At 41.1% G+C, this 21,133-nt stretch overlaps 1 protein-coding gene across 3 annotated transcripts in view; it reads left to right on the top strand.

The window, feature by feature from the left end:
* Window positions 1-21,133, top strand: part of CORIN (corin, serine peptidase) — a 185,011-nt gene that overhangs the window by 5,208 nt on the left and 158,670 nt on the right. The window lies entirely within an intron of this gene.

Below are 21,133 nucleotides of genomic sequence, written 5' to 3'. Positions count from 1 at the left end.
AATTAAATCAAATTAAAATTTTGCTTTTTTAGTCTCACTAGTCACATTTCAAGTACTCAATGATCACAGTGGATACTGTATTAGACCGTGTAGAGCAGGGGTGTCAAACTCGTTTTCACCAGGGGCCACATCAGCCTTGCGGCTACCTTTGAAGGGCTGAGTGTAATGTCAGCTCCTTATTGGGTAAGCAGTAGTTACATTTATACAGCCCTAAAATGTTTGGATCAAGGTTTACTGTGAGTGTTCAGTTTCTTCAGATTCAGAACCATCGTGCATGGCCAGCACTCCACCTCCCTTTGTAGGGCCCCTTCCTGAACTTATCACTGTTCAGCAGACTACACATTTTATTTTGTAACTTTGATTATTTTCTGCCTCCTTTTACGTAAGACATAAGTCCATGGAGGCAGAGATTTTTCTGTGTTTTTGTTCATTGCTAGAAGAACATCTGGCATGCATTTGGTACTTATTAGCCGTTTGTGAATGAATGACTATGCAGAAGTATATTTGGAACTAGCTAAGATAGATCGACACTGTATTAGTGTCCTATGGCTGCTGTAACAAATCACTACAAATAAGGTGGCTTAAAATAACAGAAATTTATTTGCCGCAGTTTTGTAGGCTACAAATCCAAAATCAAAATGTCAGCAGCACCAGGCCCCTTGAGGCTTCTGGTGGTCGCTGGAAATCTGTGGCATTCCTTGGCTTGTAGCTGCATCACTCCAGTCTCTGCCTTCTTAGTCGCGCATCCTTCCTCCCTGTTCTATGTGTTCTCTCTCCTTATAAGGACACCAGTCCTATTGGATTTAGGGCTCACCCTAAGCCAGTATGACCTCACCCTAACAAATTATGAAGGTAAAGACCATTTCCAAAGCGGGTCGCATTCTGAGGTTCTGGTGGACATAGATGTCGGGGAGTGCTATTGAAGCCAGGGCAGATGCAGAGATAGGATCCTCTCCCTGCCCTGATTTTTTCCTAGGGGTTTATTCTGCTTCTGGGACTTTGCTAAACCTGCTTGAGAGTAAGTACAGTCCATAATGTTTGTTATTTTTGCAGACAGACAATCACCATGCAAGTTGGCAGATTTTGTGTGCTTTCCATGTGGGTATAGAAAGGGTACATGAGATGCCCACCTGTGGATTGCTTGGTCAGTTGTCCTAGCCCTGCCTCTGTCCCCAGCCCTGCCTCTGCTTCTCAACAAGAGCCGCTGTTGTCATAGAGGCCTGGCTTTCTGTTGGCCTCATCCCCGAGCATTCTGCAGCCCTGTTTGCTCAGCGCAGAGCTCAGCCAAAGGGTGCCCATAGATTCTGCTTTCCTCCCAGCCAAATGCTGGCAGTTACGCCCATCAGCTCACCTTACAGCAGCTATGGTCCATGTCCAGGTGTCCAAACCAGAGTTGATGATGACAAGACAGTGTCAGTGTTTGATGGGACTAGAGAATCCAGGGTGGTTCTATAGGTGATACTTGCCTTTCAATATTAGTACTGAAACTCTGTCAGCAACTCAAGAGGACAAGGGCCAGTCAGCCAATAGGCTGGCTTAGGAGTAGGGCAGAGAATACAGGGGTGAGTTGCAAAGACTATTTTGGTGCCTTAAATGGCCAGTTTGTGCTTAGCTCAGGGCCCCTTTGAACCTTTAGGCGAAGAGTAATTGAGGAGTACCTTTGTTTCCAGCAGTTGGGCAAGTCTTATAGAAAAGTCCTTATGCAGCTGTGGAAGTAAATAATGCTGGTCCGTCCCAAACCATGAAGGTCATTCTGCCGGTGTCACAGCAATGTAATAAAGGTTGATTAGGAAACCAGGAAATCTCAGTTTGGGCTCTGTGAACCAACCCCATAAGCAAGGGAACATCTCTATGAACAGACCAGTGTGAATTTTCCTGGTGAGGGTACTGTAATGCTCTGAGAGGTTAAGAGCCATGTGTGGGACCTAAATAATTTCAACTAACGCAAATTCAATTACATGGGCTGAACAAAAAGAGGACTAGATTCATCCATTTTTATTCAGCAAACATTTAGGGGCCAGGTGCAGTTCTAGGGACATGGGATACACCAGTGAGCCAATCAAGATTCATGCATGTGTGAAGCCTAGTTTCTAACTAAGTAATACACACTAGGTCAGGAAAGCAGGGAAGAGACAGACATTGCAGTGATACGAGTCACATGGCCCATAGTTCTGCGTGGTGCCCTGGAAGGAGAGCACAGAAGAGGAGGGATCTGCTGTTAGTTTCAAAACCCAGGCTCCTTTCACACGAATCCATCCTGCAGTCCTCCACGTCACCCAGTGTTTAAAGATCTGGGCGCTTGTGTCCTCTAACCTCAGGCCAGTTCATCCATCTGTTACTCAGCTGATGAACCTGATCGATCTCTGGAAAAACGGACTTGTGGGATTTATTGAGAGAAGCTATATTGGTCTCCAGTGTGGCGCCTTCCTAAGGACTTTCAGGGACTTTGACTGTACCTTTGAGGTTCACCCTTGGGACCCTCTTTCAGAGCCTCATCCTGCGAGCGGGACGCCACTCCTCTGTCATGTGGTTTGGAAATCAAAGTTGTGTGATTTTACTGAATATTTATTTCTCCACGATCCCTGAGAGCTCTTTGGTTCAAGTAGAACAGCAGCAGAAATGGGAGTTCTTGTCTTTATCTGATACTAAGTCGCTATGAGACTTTACAGAAATCAGAATGTTTTGATCCCTGTGTCCTCATGTGTAAATTAGGTAGTTGGACTGGACATCTTCCCAGGGTCTGAAATTGGAATGTGGCAGAGGAAATGAACAGTATGTTGTACATGTTCACTTTTTCTTTCCCTCCTCCCTTGCCAGCTGCATCCTACCTGAGCTTAGCTTGCTTATCTCTTTGTGAGTCTTTGCTAATTCTTCTTACAGTCACTTCCGCTAAACTGCCAGATTGTCTGTTCAACCCCAGGGGAGACTGAGCCCGAGGAAATCTGATTGCCAGAACCCAGGTTTTCTGGGGGTATCTTCTCTGGTTACAGGTCAGAGCTGAGCATTTTACCTGTGCATGCGGCTTGTGGGTAGCAGAAAGACGTCATTGGTGCAGGGGGCCTTCCAACCAGTGGCCCAGAGTCCAGGTGGGAGCCAGGAGCCTGTCTGGGTGCAGCTGACAAGGAGTTTGACACAGGACACAATCTTCTCTTCTTCCTTAAGCAGTTAGACAGGACATAACCCCTCCACACTCAAAGTTAAAAAATAAGAAATAAGAAAAGTATGTTCAGAGTGGCAAAGGAACAGAGTTTTCAGATAAAGAGACAGAATTCTGGGATCTCTGAAATTGAGGAAGATTGGAGGCAAAAACAAACAAACTCAGGAAATAGTGCACCTGATTAAATCATTAACCCAAGCCAGGAAATAAGCTCAGGGTAGTCCTGGGCACCAAGGGCTCAGGTCCTTGTTTATCACTTATGAGCTGGGTGCCCCTCCAGCAAGTTAATTTCCCTTAGGCTCAGTTTTCTTCTGTGAAAAAAGGGAACAATATCCCTTGCACAGGGATGTGATCAAGGACTCAGTGAAATAATGGTTTACGAAGGTGCTTTGTAAGAACACAAGTTGTTAGATAAACGTGTGGGGTTTTTTTTTTGTTTGTTTGTTTATTTTTATCTAGTGGAGAATTTAGTTTTTCACATTCCTAATATAATATCCCTTTTGGTTTGATACCTCAGTTCTGCAAAGTTGCTTTCAAAGCCTAATGTAAGGCAAACATCAAACAATTGAAACTTAAATTACCCTGCCACATGTATAGCTTAAAATTCTCTGGTAGCCACGTTTGAAAGGCAAAAAGAAACAGATAAATGTAATTTTAATAATTTATTTAATTCAACATATCTAATATTTTATAATTTTAACATGGAATTAATATGGAAATTATTAGTGAAATATTTTACTTCCTTTTTCTTCACACTGAGTCTTTAAATTGCAGTACTCTTGCAGCAGTCTCAGCTCGAAGGAGTCACCTTCCAAGTGCTCAGTAATCACCCTTGGCTCCCGTCTACCCTATTGGAGAGTTTAGAGTCACAAGGCACCGCCCACTCTCTGGGACCTGTAAATACCTCCTTATATTGGCAAACAGGACTTTGCAAATGTGGTTTGTTAAGGATTTTGAGGCGGGGAGCTATTCTGGATTATCTGGAGGGCCTGATGTAATCACGGTGTTCTCATCAGAGGGAGGCAGGGGGTCGGACAGAGGAGAAGGCAATGAGATGATGGATGCAGAGATTGGGGAGATGTGCTTTGAAGATGCAGGATGGGCCCCCAGCCAAGGAACACAGGCGGCCAGTCCTTGGGAGCTGAAGAAGGCAAGGAAACAGATTCTGCCCTCAGAGCATTCAGAAGGAAGCACCCTGACTCTAGTCCAGGGAGACAGATTTCAGACTTCCGACCTCCAGAGTTATAAGAGGATACATTTGTGTTTGTAAGCCACTGTGGCAATTTCTTGTAGCAGCGATGGGAAACGAATACACTACTAATGTTCTAATATTAACATCATTTTCAAGACCCTTTTGAGAAGACGCTCCTCCGGCTGCATTGTAGACAGCTATAGCTGGCTGCGTCGCAGCTTGGCCTGGGGTACGCATGCGCAGTCGTTCCTAGGGTTGGTGTGCATCACTGCCCTCTTCCCTGAGCACTGGCGTCTGCTTCTCTCTCTGAGTCAGTCGTATCCTTTGGTAGCAAAGATTCGGTGTCTCATCACTACCCTTGAGGATGAACAGAGGCAAATGGTTTTGCACATTAGAGTACAACACACAGGATGAAAACAACGACTTAGAAAGTGGTCTCTTTCCTATCTGCTCAGTGTTTTCGTACATCTAAAAATGTGCTACGTACAGTGTCTATAATTAAAGAATGTGCTGCCCTGTGGGTTTGGTAGGGTTTAAGTTTAACTCATGTACCTTTATCTATGAGTGTTAGTGAATGCGTGATGAGGCCAGTAATTCTCAAAGTTTAACAGCCACGAGAGTGCCCTTGAGAGTCAGATAAACTGCAGATGGCTGGTCCTGCTGCCTGAGTTTCTAGCTTGTAGGTGGGTGGGGGGCTGAAAGAATTTGCATTTCTAACCAGTTCCAGGAGATGCTGATACCACAGGCAGGCAGGTAGGTATGGGAGACACCCTCCGAACACCTGGCCCGCAGGGGAGACACCCAGGCCTCACCTCCATCAGTGCGAGGATAGACCCCCAGGCCTGCATTCCCTCCCCGCCTAGGGCGAGTGCACACAGTCCTCTTCCAACAATAAGTTCGGTAGTTGTTGCTAAGGAACTTCAGAGTCAGCACCGCTCCTCGGGCTTGGCTCTGGCTTGCGTCTCCCACCCTGAGGTCTAAAGTAGCCGGCAATCCTGAGATCTGCAAGTCTCAGTTAAAAATACCTCATTTGCCGCAGGCCAGCTGACTTCTCAGATTTGCCAGCTGGAGTGAATCCCCCAGACCCGGGGCTGCCCCCATGGAAAGTCAACCAGTAGAAAATGCCCCATTAAAAATAGCCCTGGGGAGGCCCCTCAAAGCTCTCACACCCAGCTGCTCATTTGGGGCGACCAGTTCTGGGGGTGGGAGGATCGAGCCAGGAACCGCTGAAGGGCTGCCTGGCTGAGTCCAGTTTCTCCCTAGAAGAATTCGGGCAAACCTGAGAGACTAGCTCCCTCCCTCCCTCTGGTCTTTGTGTTTATTCAGTTTAAGATCTAGACTTGTCACTGTAATCCTAAACCTGGCCTGTGGTGATTTGTAGTCTTCCTTCTTCTGAGTAACAATAAAGCTGAGCCTTCCAACCTTTCCAAAGTTAAAACAGGCCAGTGTGCCTTCCTGGAGGCGTCCTTGGGGAGCAAGTGAATTGGCCCCTTGGAAGAAAGGACCTGTAGAGGTGACTTGTGTGGTTGGGGGTCTGGGTCATCTTGTGACAAGCTCAGCTTGCCTGCTTGACTCCTCCTGACGGCACCAACTGTTTTGTTGTGTTGTTTTAACTTTACCTCTCTCAGCCAAATGCCAATGAGAGGAACAAAAATGCTCCCTACATTCCTAACTGACGATATTCTCCCATCATTTCCTGTCGGAAACTCTTAGGAGCAGGCAACTCTCTCCCCTCTTCCCTTGAAGAGTTTGGCGAGAAATATCTTCTTTCCAAAAAAGCTATTTAAATTTTAAAAAATGTTCCAATTATAGTTGGCAGACAACATTACATCAGTTTCAGGTGTGCAACATAGTAATAAGACATTTATATAACTTATGAAGTGAAGCCCCTGATAAATCTAGTACCCATCTGGCACCATGCATAGTTATTATAGTATTATTGACTGTATTTCTTATGCTGTATTTTACATCCCTGTGACCCAGAAAAACTATTTATCCTCTGTAATGCAAGTAAGCAAAACCCAGGGGATAAATATGTTAAATTAAAAAAATTTTAATTTAGTATTTAAAATAAATTTTAAGTATGTGCTTTTCTTTAAAAAAAGTTTGTTCTTCCACTCACATTTCTTTTAGAAACAAAAATACAACAAATTATCCATCTTGGCTCCCTCCCCACCCCCAATATAGTGGCTAATAGTGTGCAGTGAGGTGGGGAAATAGGTCAGTGTGGTAGGAAGTCACGCATGCAGAGCTTCTGTGAAGGTCCGGCTGTGGGAACATAAAACACGCAACACACACTCACAACCCACTGATTTAAAGTAGCGGAGAAGGCTGAAGGATCCAGATCTTGTGGTTTTATTCCTCTTTTCTATTATAAATTAGAAGGGAGTGGAGAAAGGAATAACATCGGTTGCTTTCTATGAACTTCAGAGCTTTGTTCAGATTTTCCTATTCCTTACCCGTTGGTGAACAACTGGTCCTGAATTTGTTCTGTGGGTGCAGTACGGTGGGTTCTTCAAGGTGCCCAGAAGGGCAGCGCTGTGGCCAAGACCCCACAGAGGGAGGACACCCTAAGGTGGGGGGGGTGGTCAGAGCCTGAGCAGGATGAGGAAGGCGTGGATGCGTGGGTGAGCCAGGGTGGGACGTGTGAGCTCCGAAAAGATGACTGTGGCGCCTTTGCAGGAGATGGCGCGGGGACAGTGGATGGCGCATTGCAGACTGGGGACTGGTCGCATTATTGCATGCAGTAAGCATAAGCCAGATTCCTTACCGTTGGGGAAAAAAGTTAAAGGCAGAAAACGGCATCTAGAACCCTACGATTGGAATTGGAGATATGGGTGTAACTGTATGTGTTTCAACATATAAAGGTAGATCTAGGACTGCAGGGCACAGGGGGACAGGTGAAAAGGGTGAAGGCATATAAGAGGTACAAACCTCCAGTCTAAAAAACAAAAGTCACAGGGATGTAATGTGCAGTATAGGGAAACAGTCAATATTATTGTAGAGACTTTGTATGGTGACAGACGGTTACTAGACTTATTGTGGTGATAACATCGTAAGGAATATAAATGTTGAATCACTGTTATACACCTGAAACTTGTATAATATTGTGTGTTAACTATGCTTTGGTTGTGAATATAACGTAAATGTGTAAATAGCTTGTTCTGTGAGTACCTAGGAACACCCAGATCTTGGTTTTAGATACCATTTTCTAGAAAAAGGAGCCAGGCTCTTTAGAAAAATGACAAATTCCAAGGATGAGGCAAGGAAAAGTTCAACAGGAGTCCAAAGTCTCTTGTTCCCAAAAGCAAGAAAGGGTTCTAAGAATTATGGGTTCACGTTGAAAGGACACAGGGGCCAGCTTGAGCTGGTTCCTACCAGCCAATGGAGGGCAATCAACCACCATCAAAATAAGTAATCATAGAAACAGGTTATAAACCACTGAATAAAATAGTCAACCATGAGTCCATACAGATATCAATAAATAACAACAAACTGAAAGTTTGAAGAGATAGGATATTTCCATAATTTTAATATCTTACCATAAAATACTTATTGATTACATGGGCGAGGAGAGGGTGAGCATAATATTACAGTAGGGACACTTGGCATACACCATCTTTATCATGTGATTAATAACTAAGGAACATTTTACAAGTTAACTGACCTATAATTTACAAAAGTGTCAATGTCATGGAAGTTGATGGAAGACTGAAGGAGACCAAGGGCACATGAAAATTAAGGGTGATATGTGATTCTAAGTTAGATTCTTTTGGTATAAAGGATGTTATTGGAACTATTGGCAAAACTCGAATGGGTTCTGAGATCAGATGGCAGCAATGTAAAAATGTGATTTCCTGTGGCTCTGAAGGAGAATGTCCTTGTGTGTAGGCAACACCCACTAACATTTTTTCAGAGGGATAAGGCATCCGGTTAGAATTCAGTATCAAATGGTTCAGATAAAATGTTCTTTGTACTGTATGTGGTGGTTTCAATTTTTTTTTTAAAAAGGAGGAAACAGTCCATCAGTTTCATTTGATAATTTCAAGAGATTTAAAAACTTTTTAATATTTGTATCTATACTAAGACAAACTTCATTTGTAATCATGGTAACCTTTTTAAAAATTAAATTTATTGGGGTAACATGGGTTAATAATGTTATATAAATTTCAGCTGTACAGCATTACAGTACTCTACTGTGTGTTCACTGCGCAAGGCCTAGTCTCCTTCTGTCACCATGTATTTAACCCCCTTTACCTTGGTTGTCTTCCCCCACCCCCGGCCCCTCTGGTAGCCACCATTCTGTTGTCTGTCCATGAATTTCTGTGTTTTTGTTTGTTTGGCAAGTCTTCTTTTGAAAGCAGTAACCAAGTTAGCATACTTTTAATATACAATTTAATCTTACATTCCAAAAAGAGATTTTTAAAAAAATTTCTTCTACTGAAAACAGGATTATTTATAGCCACTTAATTCACAATCATAATTTTTAACTGCATTTTCTTTGGAAAGGATAAAAGCCCATACATCAAGGATAGACAATTATTAAGCATTTCAAGACATGTTTCTCATTAGTTTAGTTTGTCTTAATTTGGATCCAGAGGTTTGCCTTTTCATACACAAATTTTATACATCCATAATATTATACATATTTTAAAACATTGATCATTTATACATTTGGTTTTGTCTCCAAGTGCAGACAACTTTAGCACTGAAAGAAACTCAAGAGAATTGACAGATGTTATTTTTAGCAAAGAACAGTATTACAATTTTTTAAATGTTTTATTACTTGGGAATACTAACTGTGGAAAGACATCAAAACAAAATTAAAAAGTATGATGGATGGACCAGTGAGGTTTGTACTCTCATAAGCCAGCTTTTCATCAGCAGCCTCTTGTCATTTTAGGCGATGTTATGCAATTCTTAATATTTTGGATTCCCCAATCATAAATATTAAACACTTAGTTTAGTTTATACTGTAAATATGTGTTAACATTATAAACACTTGAAACCATCAGTGGAAAGAAGCTGGGAAGGTAAATTATTTAATTATGGCTGAAGTAATTCTAACACTTCAATTTTGAGTGCTTATAAGTAAATGCTCATTAATATTTTTGGTCACCAAAGTATTTTCAGTATTATGCTGCTTTCTGTTATAGTTACATTTTTTAATTGATTTTCCAAGTACACTTGTCTCCATTTTCACCCCACCATGGCCCCCTGCCCCACCCATCCCCGCCTCCCACCCTTGAACCCACCCCCTTTGGCTTTGTCCATGTGTCCTTCATACATGTTCCCTGATGGCCCTTCCCCTATTACCCCCTATTATCCCTTTCCCCCCTCTTCTCTGGTTACTGTCAGCTTGTTCTTTATTTCAGTGTCTTTGGCCATATTTTGCTTGCTTGTTTGTTTTGTTGTAGTATGTTTTTATAAAAAGGTTGAAGTCAGTTTTCTATGTTCATTTTCACATTACCAAAAAATTATTTACTTTTTACTTATGCTGTATAGCACTTAGTGCAATTACAATTAAATGACTATTTGTATAACCATTTATTCTTTCTTCTCTGATAGATTGTGTGTTCCATGAATATTATTTTCAATATCTGCTTGTCATAGCTGTCTAATCTTGAAGGTGTGATTCCCTAATTGTTCTTACAGTGAACTGCTTATCTGCAGCTTTAAGAAGCCAGCTTTCAGTAACTTCAGTCAATTCATATGTTCCTTGAGTTCCTGCTCTGTGATACCACTGTTGTCTAGTAGCCACTGAAAACACTTCCTTCTTTCTAATAGCTTCTTTAGGATATTCAACCTGGGTGCAACTCTACTGTTCCATACCTAGACCTTCAGAGTCATGTCTTCTCCCTTCCTATCTGCTCAGCCAATCAGCTCAAAGCTCAGCCTTTCTCATAAGGAAGTCTGTGTCTTCCTCTAGCTTCGTTGATTTGTTGTTTTCAAAGTAAGACTGAAGTATGTTTTTCAAAGTATTCCACATCTCCTTTGACTTCCTGAGTTAAAGTGATTCTGTCAAGACAGAATGTTCCATGCTAAGGCCTTTTGAATTACCTTTTTAGCCTTGCATTGGTAAAATTTTTATCAAATTGTGTTCTTACTTCATCTTAAGAAGATGGAATACACTATGATAAGGCCACCCATTTTGTTTGTTTGTTTGTTTTGAAACAAAATCTGCCACCTTCTGACGGAGCCATGAATTGGGTTTCTGAAATCTAAAGCCTGGGTAAGAGGTCATGTAACGAACAAATCCAGAGTGAATCAGGACCATGGGATGCAAGATGGCTAAAACTTGTGAATGAGCCCCGTGCATCTGAGGTATTGGAACCTCCATTTGCTTTCTTCCCATGGCCCTGAATGTAGTTTAAAATAACATAAGAAGGACTGGAATTTGGGGCAGCCCTTGTTCAACATCTGTTCTAGGACTGGAACAAAGAATCAAAACTAGAAGTTCTCTTTTATTCCTGGATATCCAAAGGAGTAAACAACTCCTTTGTAAACTCAGATGCATGGGGCTCATTCACAAGTTTTAGTCGTCTTCCATCCCATGGTCCTAATTCACTCTGGATGTGTTCAATAAATGACCTCTGACCTCTTTATAAACTCAGCTGTTTAGTAGTTTTGAGGCAGCACATTTTGTTCTCTTCACCTCCAGGACCTACAAAGGTTTGATCCTACCTCAATCCCAGCTGATACACTGGGTCAAGCCTCAGTGTGTAGCTTTAGGGCAGAGGCTGCAGAGATGGTCCAAAGTCTAAAATGCTACCTGGACCATGTTTGGTTGAGGTCCACCAAACCTTAAGGCCTCATGCCCTGCCTGCTCAAGAAATAATCATTCTATGTGTAATACTACTTCTTACTCTTCCTCAGATTTCCTAGTTCAATGTAGTAAGTGTTAGGTTTTGGAGGACACAATCAATTATGCCTCTCCTTTTTAACTGACATTGATGTTAAAATTCTGTGTTCATGTATGCTCCCATTGGGTGATGATCACTATTAAAAGACATAATGTTTGATCTAAAAAAAGGTACCATCTCTCTGTAGACAAAAGGCATAATCGCTTAGTGTATTACTTAAAGGCCTGATGTTAGATGATACCCAGAGAAAATGGGAGAAGCGGCTAATTTAGGACTGCGCCTTGCATCCAAAGTGTGGAGCTGACTGTGTACTCTGTGTTCAACTGATACTTGCTGAACAACTCCAGTGCTCTCCCGCAGGAAAGGCAGTGCACTGGGGACTATTTGGAAATAATGAGGAGCTCTTGCTGGCCACAGTTCTTGGGTGGGTGGGAGAGATACTACGGACATTTACTAGATGGTGGCTAGGTATGCCGGATGTCCTGAAATACGTGAAAAATTGTCCTGCTCAAAATGTCAGTTGTGTTGCTTCCCTTTGGCCCCCTCCTTCCTTATCAGTACACACAGGCTTTGCGTACTGATGAGCCCCATGCATCTCGGGCTCAGTATTTCTCATTGAAGGAAATACTGTTGTTTTGTCTTGGTGCAAAAGTAAAAATTTATGTATTAAAAAAAATATGGGAATGCAGGCTGACCACGCCCTAGTTCACAGTGCCCCTGTGGCAGAGTTGCTGTAGTCCTTTCTACATATCTGCATTATTGTCCCATCACAGGGCATTGGTATCCCCCATGAAGCTGAGAATCTCCTTGGAGGTAGGTGCTCACCTCCCGGAGAACAGGGACTATGTCTTTCTCATCATTTTCTCCCTATAGCATAGCTGTGCGAAGAGTGGGCACTAAATAAGCATGAGGAGAATAAACCAAATTAGTGAGATTTTAGCATGTAACATGGACATGTTTTGTAATGGAAGCCTCAACAGTAAAGTCTCTGTATTTTCCAGCTAGACTACTCATGAAATATAGTGAAACATAAGATGAATGTTAAGTTTGGAATTCATCCTTTTGCTCTGGGTAGTCACAAAAAAAATTGTTGCTACATCTAACACATAAAATCCTTACTTGTACTTTTTTTTACTGCAGGATTCCTTTCAGCAGGTAGGTTCAGTAGGTTAAATGTTTTCAACATCTGTTTATGTTTTACTTTGCATTGAAATGCCTGAAATGGATTATTGCAGAGCATAAAATCCATTTTGTCTTGTTTGCATTCCCTGATTATTTTCAGCTGTAGAAAGTCAATATTTTAGTTCTTTACTCACTTTACCAATCTGTTTCAATTTTTAGAAGTCACAACATTTCCATTGTTATTGGATCAGCAAGTCAATTAGGTCCCTAAGATTTGCACAAATTCAACAGCTTCCTCAGTGCTACATGAAAAATAGGTTTGGCTTCATTTGGCAATATGTTAGGCTCCTCTGGATTTCGCCATAGTTTCCTCAGAAATGTAGTAACTTATAATCAGAATGTGAAATTCAAAATGCATTCAATAAATGTCAAATACTCAATTTCCTGAGGAATGAACAACTTTACCCTCTGTTGTTCCCTCTGTAGCCTTCATTTTTTCTCCAAAATAGACGGAAAAAAATGACCTTTAAGGCTGTTCCATAAATGCAGAAAGAGTTCTGATATTACATCTGCATTAAAAGAAATCTTTTATTACCTTGACTTGTGTCTGCCATAAAACGATGAGGCTGACATGTTTGAAATGGGGGGCAACATCATCTAGAAACAGGAGGCCAGGTGCTATCTGTCTACCTTGTTGTTTAGGCAGGGTGTAGCTTGCTCTTTCTTTCCAAGATCATCTGTGATGATAACGGAAGTATGACCTTTCCACCTTGCTCTGAAGAAAATGGGGTTTACCTTAGAAGGTTCTCCTATTGCCTCCGAAGACATTACCTCACTTGAGCAAAGATTATAACTTTCCTCTGGGGAGACTGAATTGAGCAAACTCCACGTTATGCATTAGAGAGAAATCAGGGCTCTCAGAGCTTTCTGAACTTGAAATAAACTTATTTTGTTATTATTACTGCTTTTTACTTTTCTTTTGCTTTACCAACTTCATTTTTGGGAGAATACTTGTGGTTGGAGCAAGACATTGCTATTCTGTCCCTTATTTGCAGCTGTGCAGACATGGCTAGGACAGGGTGATGACTTTATAAGGTCACCTAGATTTTCAGTGGTGGAGACAATATTCAAGCTTCCTCTGAAACATTCCGATCTTTTCTCTCATATTTCAGACTTCAGCTAAACAATGCTACCCTCAAAACAGAAACATTGAAGTGATCCGATGCCTGAGTATTAGACTATTATTATTATCTAGTCTCCTCGACAGGAAAATTATTTCATCTCCATATGGAACACCCATTCTGGAATGGACTATCTGGTACTGTTGTTATTATGTTAATTTTTCAAAGGAGAAAATGGGGGCAGGTTAGCTTGCAGAACCATGTGTTCTGGTGTGAATTGAGTAATTTCATTTTGAGAGAGTGCATGAGTTATTCGAACTTTATACGCTTCAATTAAATGCCAGAAAATGGGATGAAAAGACTTACTGAAAACCAGATGCTTGTTCTTCGTGCCTCTTGGGACATTAAAAACAAGCATCACAACAAAAGACATTTGGGTTTGGTGTAGTTTGCCGACAGATGATTTTGGAGGCATGTGGCTTATTGGTAGAGTGGGAGCTAATATTCTGGATGGAGAATTGACAGATGCCTGATTTGAGAAGTGTCTAAATCACTGATCTCTTATTCCATAAGTCTACTTTAAATTCATGTGAGGAACTCTTTCACAGTTCATTGAGCACAGAGAGGAAAACCTCCAGCACTGAAAGAATTTCTTCTTAAATAAGTAGGTAACAATTGGCTTGTTTTTGCTCAGTGGACAGAGAGTGGAGGTGGGTAGGAGAAACTCCATCTCTAATACTAAAGAAAACACTTCAGATCGCATTCTGGCTTGATGGTTGGCCAAGACAATGTTCTGGGCCACATATCTATTAGAAATTGGAGTCTTAGTGTCTGCATTTTTTTCAGGACAATGAGGACATTAACATGTGATCATGTAACATCCCCACAGAGTTTAGAGGGAGCATCTATGTCCTGTTCAGGCCATTCCAATCAGAGTGATCTTGTCATCATTGTAGGCCAGCAAAGTGTGAATGCATTTGTAGTTGATCACTTTCCTACCCAGAGAACTAAGGTGCAAAATCAGCATCAAAGCGACACATAGTGTTAATTTGGGATGAATTTTTCCTTTTAATTGTTTTTAACATTGTAAGCAAATCTTTTGTTATAGGACAGATGGCTTGAATTCTCTCATAATTTTACATAGAATTCCAAACATTAAAATGTACACTCAAATTTCAGTTTAAGAGTATTTTAACATTTTGATTTGGTCAAGTCATAAACTTCAAAGCAATAAGTAGAATTTTACTAAATCCCCCAGATTGATATATGAATTAGGGCAGCCTCTGGGTACTAATATTCAGTATTTATGCACCTAAAAGCATCCTGTATTAACTCAGTCAACATAATTCCATAATGGTATCTTAACAATATAATTATTTTGGTATTTTAGAAGGTCCATTGCATAGTGTCACATTTTGAAGGTAGGATTAACCTTTTCATTTCAAAATGCTCTGTTAATCAGTAACAGTTTATATACTACTTCAAGTTTGACTGATCTTTGGTTGCAATTTAAAGAAATCCTAGTTGAAATAAAAATATCAGCATCTCTCTGTGTCTGATGCTATATCTTAAGAGTAGTAAAGTAATGTTAAACTCTTTGTAGACCATACCTTTAGGTGAATATTATCTCTTACAGAGCTATTGTAGGTCAAGGGTGGCATATGTTTAGCAAAAGTTTGGAATAGTCATGGAATAGGTTATTTTGTTGTTGTTGTTAATTAGGATTTTGATGTATTAAATATGAACTGTATCTTTCTTCTATTTCAATCTTTACTTTTGAAAATGGTGTTTTCATTTCAGTAGTACAGTGTACTAAGCAGAATGATATCCACGTCTTTGAAAACTGGTAGTTAGGGCCACTACTTGCATGTCATCCTCAGGGTAAAATGTTCTCAGCTATAGAAACTGTAGATTACACATTTCCCAGAAATCTGTGTTATTCCCAGACAGGGAGTGCTTATAAGGAGTTGGGAAGAGCCAGGTGGCAGGTGCACAGAGAAGTGGAGGCAATGAGTCTGGTACAGGCAGGGTAGACCTAGAAGTATCTCCAGATCCTGCTACTCGGACTGCGGTCCTCAGACTACCAGGATGAGCATCCCCTGGTAGCTGGTAAAGAATGCAGAATCTCAGGCCCTACCCAGACTTACTGGATCAGACCCTCCCCACACAGCCAACATGCGTGCTGAAGTTTGAGAATCATCTTCTATACCATGTTAAGAAGTTGGTCTTTGTCTCTCAAGACTCTAGCAGGTTTTAAGCAGGAAGGTGGCATATGCAAATGAGTGTTTTGGAAAGATCACTTGGGGTGCAGCACAGAAATCAGAAGGGAACAAGGGAGGATATGGGGAAGTCGGAGACGAGATGGCTGAAGTACCCAGAGAATGTGGGATCTCTAAAGGAACTGCAAGATGGCCCAGTCCAGTGACTGCCAGCGTTCCCACCTACCTTACTTTTTATTGTTTGCTTCCCATTAGCCCTGTTTGAAAGCATTCTTGCTATCACACCATATTTAGTAATTTGTAATTGAAAATTGCTAAGTTGTAACTTACTAAGTTGTGAATTTTTTTCTTCTGGGTTGATTCTGATTGAAGATGTAAAAGACACTGAACTTTTGATCAGCAGGAGGTAATCCACTGGCTCCACTTCATTGCTGTTAGTTCTGGTCAACAGTAAACAAACTTGAGTAACGATACTTATCACAAAAAGTCTACCTGTATTGTGTTTAAGGAAAACTTTTAGTGTTTTTTCCTCCCTCACATCAAAAGTAAGTATATTAAAAACTGAACTTTTCTAATGAAGCTTTTCATTGTAAGTCATTTATTTACTTGAGATAATACACATTCATTCTGATCCTACTCTATATAACAAGCTGGTTAGTTGCCTAAGGGATAAAAATAATGCTCTGGGCACATGGTATAGCTTTTTGTTGAATGAATTAACAATGGATCTTTACCTCTTAAAGTTACAGTTTAGTAATTTTAGTGTGTATAAACATCACTGTGATCCAAAGTAGAAAATGATAAAAACTATAGTTCAGTTAAAATTGCTTCAGCTGCAAGTGATAAAATATATTCCTATTGACAATGATTTAATAAGAAATAATGTATTCCTTTCTCATGTAAATATAGTCTGAAAATAAGCAGTTCAGGGCTGACAAGGCAGCTTCACAAATCCTTCAGGGATCCAGGTTGCCTCTTTGTTGCTGCCGAGTCTTCCTCTGTGTATAGCTTTCGCCTCTGGCTCTGAGATGATTGCTTGAGCTCCAGCTATTACATCCATACTCCAGCCAGCAAGAAAGAGGAAGGTCATGCCCCTGTCTGGGAGAACATTTCCTGGAAGTCAGCTTTAACACTTCCAGTTTCATCCTGTGGTCGTGGACGCAGGACATGGCCTCACATAGCCATGAGAGAAGGTGGGAAATGCTGTCTCTATTCTAAACGCCTGTTAAGTTTTGGCCCAGACACAAGTTAGTGTTCTGTTTCTAAGATCAAAGGAAAGAATAGATGGTGTGAGCTGGTTAGCCTCTGCCACAAATCAGAATTCAGATGAAGCAGGGAGAGTCTGCTTCTGTCCGGGTAACCAAGGAAGGCTACCTGAACGAGGTGAGATAGGAGTTCACTCCTCAAGGATTTGGACTTATGCAGATGAATGCGGGAGAAATAAATCTTCTAGAAGTGTGATTTCCTTCCTGTGTGCTGGGATTACCCCAGGACACCACAGTGACTCCTGAAGTCTTTGTTGGTTATTTTCATTTTTTGAAGGAAATCTAGTAACACTCAGCATTTATTGGCTACCAGGTAAAATACTAGCTTAAAGTACTACTACTGGCTTGAGTAGTTCAGAGGTTCAACATTAAGTTGTGCTGTAGTCCTTTGGATGCTGTCCTGCCTTCATGAAGCTGGCTCTTGGTCGTTGCTGTGTAAAAAGATGTACAGGCAAAACTCCGCGTGCAGCGGTGGTGGTTTCCAGTCCGATTCCAAGGTTTGCGGTGCTGTGCAGCGCCCAGCTGGGGCACACACCCCGTTAGTAAGTAGTCGGGGTTAAGAATGACTTGAAAATATTTAAAACTTTTAATTTATATGTAGTATTTTTTCAAATGGCTACTAAGTTTCTAGGATACAAATATCTATAAAATTGGTAGACTAAACTACTTAATAAATGGAACTGTTAGGCATTTTAAGTAACCTAGAACCACAGATAATTCCCTGGATACTGATGGTGCTGTGAACTGAGAATGCCTGGGCGTCTCCGATTTAGGGGGATAGTGGAGTTACAAGGCCACTTATCTTCCTGTTAACATAGGTGGTATTTTGAAAAATTTCTTTGTAATAAAATCCACGTTGTACTTTTTTGAAACACCAAATTTTCTAATTGACTTCAAAGCTCATAATGGGAAATGGTGGTGTGGAATTGAACTCCTGGTAAAAACTAATTTTATTAATTTTAGCATATTTTTCCTGAAAGGGAAAGATTTTTATTATTATTTTTTTTTACCAAATACATTTTCTCCTTTAAGTGTTTTTGGATGATTCATGAATAGTCTTTGTAAGGCATCTGTCATTGAAAAAAAGAAGCAGTGACTTACATATTATGTACAGAGCAATTTTTGTTCAGCTGACTTCATTCATGCATTTATTCAGCAGGTAATAGTCATTTCTGTGTTCAGGTGCTATTCTAGATGCTGGGCATATCCTCCTGAAAAAGGGGTATTATTTACATACATATAGAGAGATACAGCTGTGTTAGTACTATTTATGCTATGATTATGTTTTTACAGAGCAGGAATAAATTTGCACTTTATAATCTCATGAGCATTTGTTAGTTATTAGAGTTCACATTCATGGTGCAGGAGTATTTCAGTTTGAATATCCCTGAAACTTGTATTTTCCTTTTTTCTACTAATTTAATGCATATAGTCCTAATAATTTTTTTCTATTTTAAAGATTATTTTTATGTTTAAAACTTTGTGAAGTAACCATTCTTTATAGCAAAACTTAGGCAGTTTTGTCTGCCAATTGCCACCTATAAATTTGTATCAGTTTTCAGTATGGGCCCAAGTGAAGAGACAAAAGTCTGATTGTCTTAAAGAATTTATATTTTAGTTTGGTTATCATATTACATGTATATACTTTAAAATACCCATCTATGTAGATATACACTGATGCTCTATGTCACAGGTGAGCAAACTTTTTCTGTAAGGGGCCAGATTATAAATATTTTAGTCCTTTTGGGCCACACAGCTTTGTTGCAACTGCTCTGTGTTATAGCAAGGAAGCAGCTGTAATAATATACAAACAGATAAACATGCCTCTCTGCCAGTAAAACTTTATATTTAAAAACAGACAGTGGGGTGGGTTAGGCCCATAGGCTGTAGTTTGCTGACCCCCACACTATATATTTAAAATGTAAAATGTATTATGTGTGGGAGGGTCCAACTGACTAAAAAATGTTTCTTACTTTACCCTCCAATAAGAGTGAGGAGCAACTGTGTACAGTTCCCAGACACTTGTCCCCACCCCGAATGAGGGTGTTGTGAGAGGAGGTAGGGCTGTGGTCCCTAACGAGGAACTGGGTACCTTTGTGGCTGAACTTCTGTTGCTTGTAAACTGATTGTCAGCAGCTGTTCCATATCCAAGAACTCTCTGGGTGAACCTGCCTACAGAGGCACCCGGCATCCCCATTCACATCCGGTTCATTGGCTCTTCATTAGGTCTTGGCCTTGACCCCAGGGGACAATCTTTCATTCAAAGGATGGATGGACAGGGATCCCCTTGTTCTTAAGCAGTTCCTGCCATTGTAGCTGTGGAAGTTTCCCTAAGGACGCACTCTGTGTTGATAAAGTCAAACACTACAAAAAGGTAGAACAGGATAAAGACTAATGTACCTAAAATACCAACTATGGCCTCCTTGACCTTTGAACTCTTAAAAAATAGGGACTTGAAGCCCCTAACATCCCTGTGGGAGTCCAAAGCCTCCCCCAACCTCTGCGCATCCACTAGACACATGGTTCTCATGATGAGATCTGCTTCCAGGCTCTGAATCTCCTGAATTAGTTCCCTTTGGGGATCATTTCTCCTGTTGACTTTTCTCATCACCCAGTGATACACAGCCTCTTTCTCATGCTGGTTATAGCATGGAGAACAAATTAGAAAGCGCAATAATGGATATAGGTAACTAAGACAAGAGGCGGCATCTGCAGGACTCTTGGGGAGACATGATGTCCATTTTTACCAGAATGCAGGGGCTGTGAGCCTGGAGATTTTTGCTTTGCACAGTGATGTGTCCGAGATACCCAAACAATGTCTGACACACAGTAAGTACTCAGTTACCTTTTCTGGAGACACAAAACCCTGGAAGAATGCCAGATATGGGAATGAAGATTATTTATTTGGCTTCAGACATGTTAGGTATGAGGTATTTTTGCAAAATCCACTGAGGAGATGTGAAGTGGCTAGTTGAATACAAAGGTCTAGAGCTCAGAGCAAAGGTCTATGTTTGCTGTTTAAAGATGTAAGTTACATGTGTAGGGCTGGCAATGGATGCATTTGAGTGGGTGACATTAGGAGAGAGAGTGAATGTGAACAAGAGCTACAGAAAGAGGAGTGACCGGACAAATAGGAGAAAGCGGAGTGAGAGGAAGAAAGTGCTTGAAGGAGGTGGGAGTGGCTAGCTGAAAATTTTCTCTCTCAAATGATACTGACATGTCATTACGATGATGTCTGAAAAATGTCATTTGGATATAGCAACATGGAGGTTGTTGGTAACCACAGCGAAAGCTGTTTTGGCAGCAAAACGTGGGTGCCAAATTGTAGTGGCTGTGTGAGCAAACAGTGAAGAAATTTGGACAATAAATATGAACTCTTAGAGCATTTTGGATGAGAAAGAAGGAGAGAGGTAGGACAGTGACTGAAGTAGGATATTAGTTAGAGGATGGATAAAGTGAAATAAAATATCCAGAAGACACTCGAGCATGGTGCAAAGCTGATGGCAGTGTTACAGGGGAGAGGGAGACAGGCTGTTACACACTAGGCCCTGGAATTTTATGATTTGACCTGAAAGGAGATTTAGGAGACGGTTACACAGAGGTTGTAGGTCAAGCCTTGAGACTGTCAGAGGGGAACATGTGAGGGGATTCAGAAGTCCAAGAGAGCAAGCCACCAGAAACACCTCGCTAAGGTGACCTGAAGAGTCGCTCGTCGTGAGTGATTCAAGTCACTCTCAGTTGCATCTCAGACTCCTGTTGAAAAAGCCACTGCACGAAGCTAGCCACTTGCAATAAATGAATTTCCAGACATCGTTCCTGGCAAGAGATGGAACTAAGCAAAATGCAAAGTGTTTGAAGACGAGAACTTTATCTGAACCATCACTATTGCACCTCATCAGCCTCCCCCAAATGGATGGGCTGCAGGGGCAGAGCGAACAGGCACAGGAGGCCCCGAGGGATCGTCAGTGTTTAACTGGCCAGCGGGACAGGCTCTTTTTTATAGTTTGGCGTGTCACTAAATACATGGTCAGTAATATTAAAACTTGCTGAATTATTAATGGCTGAAAACTTATTTTATCCAGATTCATGCAGATTTGGGTTAGGACTCATAAGGTGAAAAGCAATGAAGCCTGGATAGTGTCTTGTCTACACCTACTCACCAATATATTATCACTGTGCTAGGCAGTCTTTGCT

The sequence above is a fragment of the Phyllostomus hastatus genome, unplaced genomic scaffold (assembly GCF_019186645.2).
Source record: "Phyllostomus hastatus isolate PE091 unplaced genomic scaffold, TTU_PhHast_1.1 phas_contig_196, whole genome shotgun sequence".
NCBI lineage: Eukaryota > Metazoa > Chordata > Mammalia > Chiroptera > Phyllostomidae > Phyllostomus > Phyllostomus hastatus.
The sequence above is the reverse complement of the archived record's forward strand: the minus strand, read 5'-3'. Positions and strand labels throughout refer to the sequence as shown.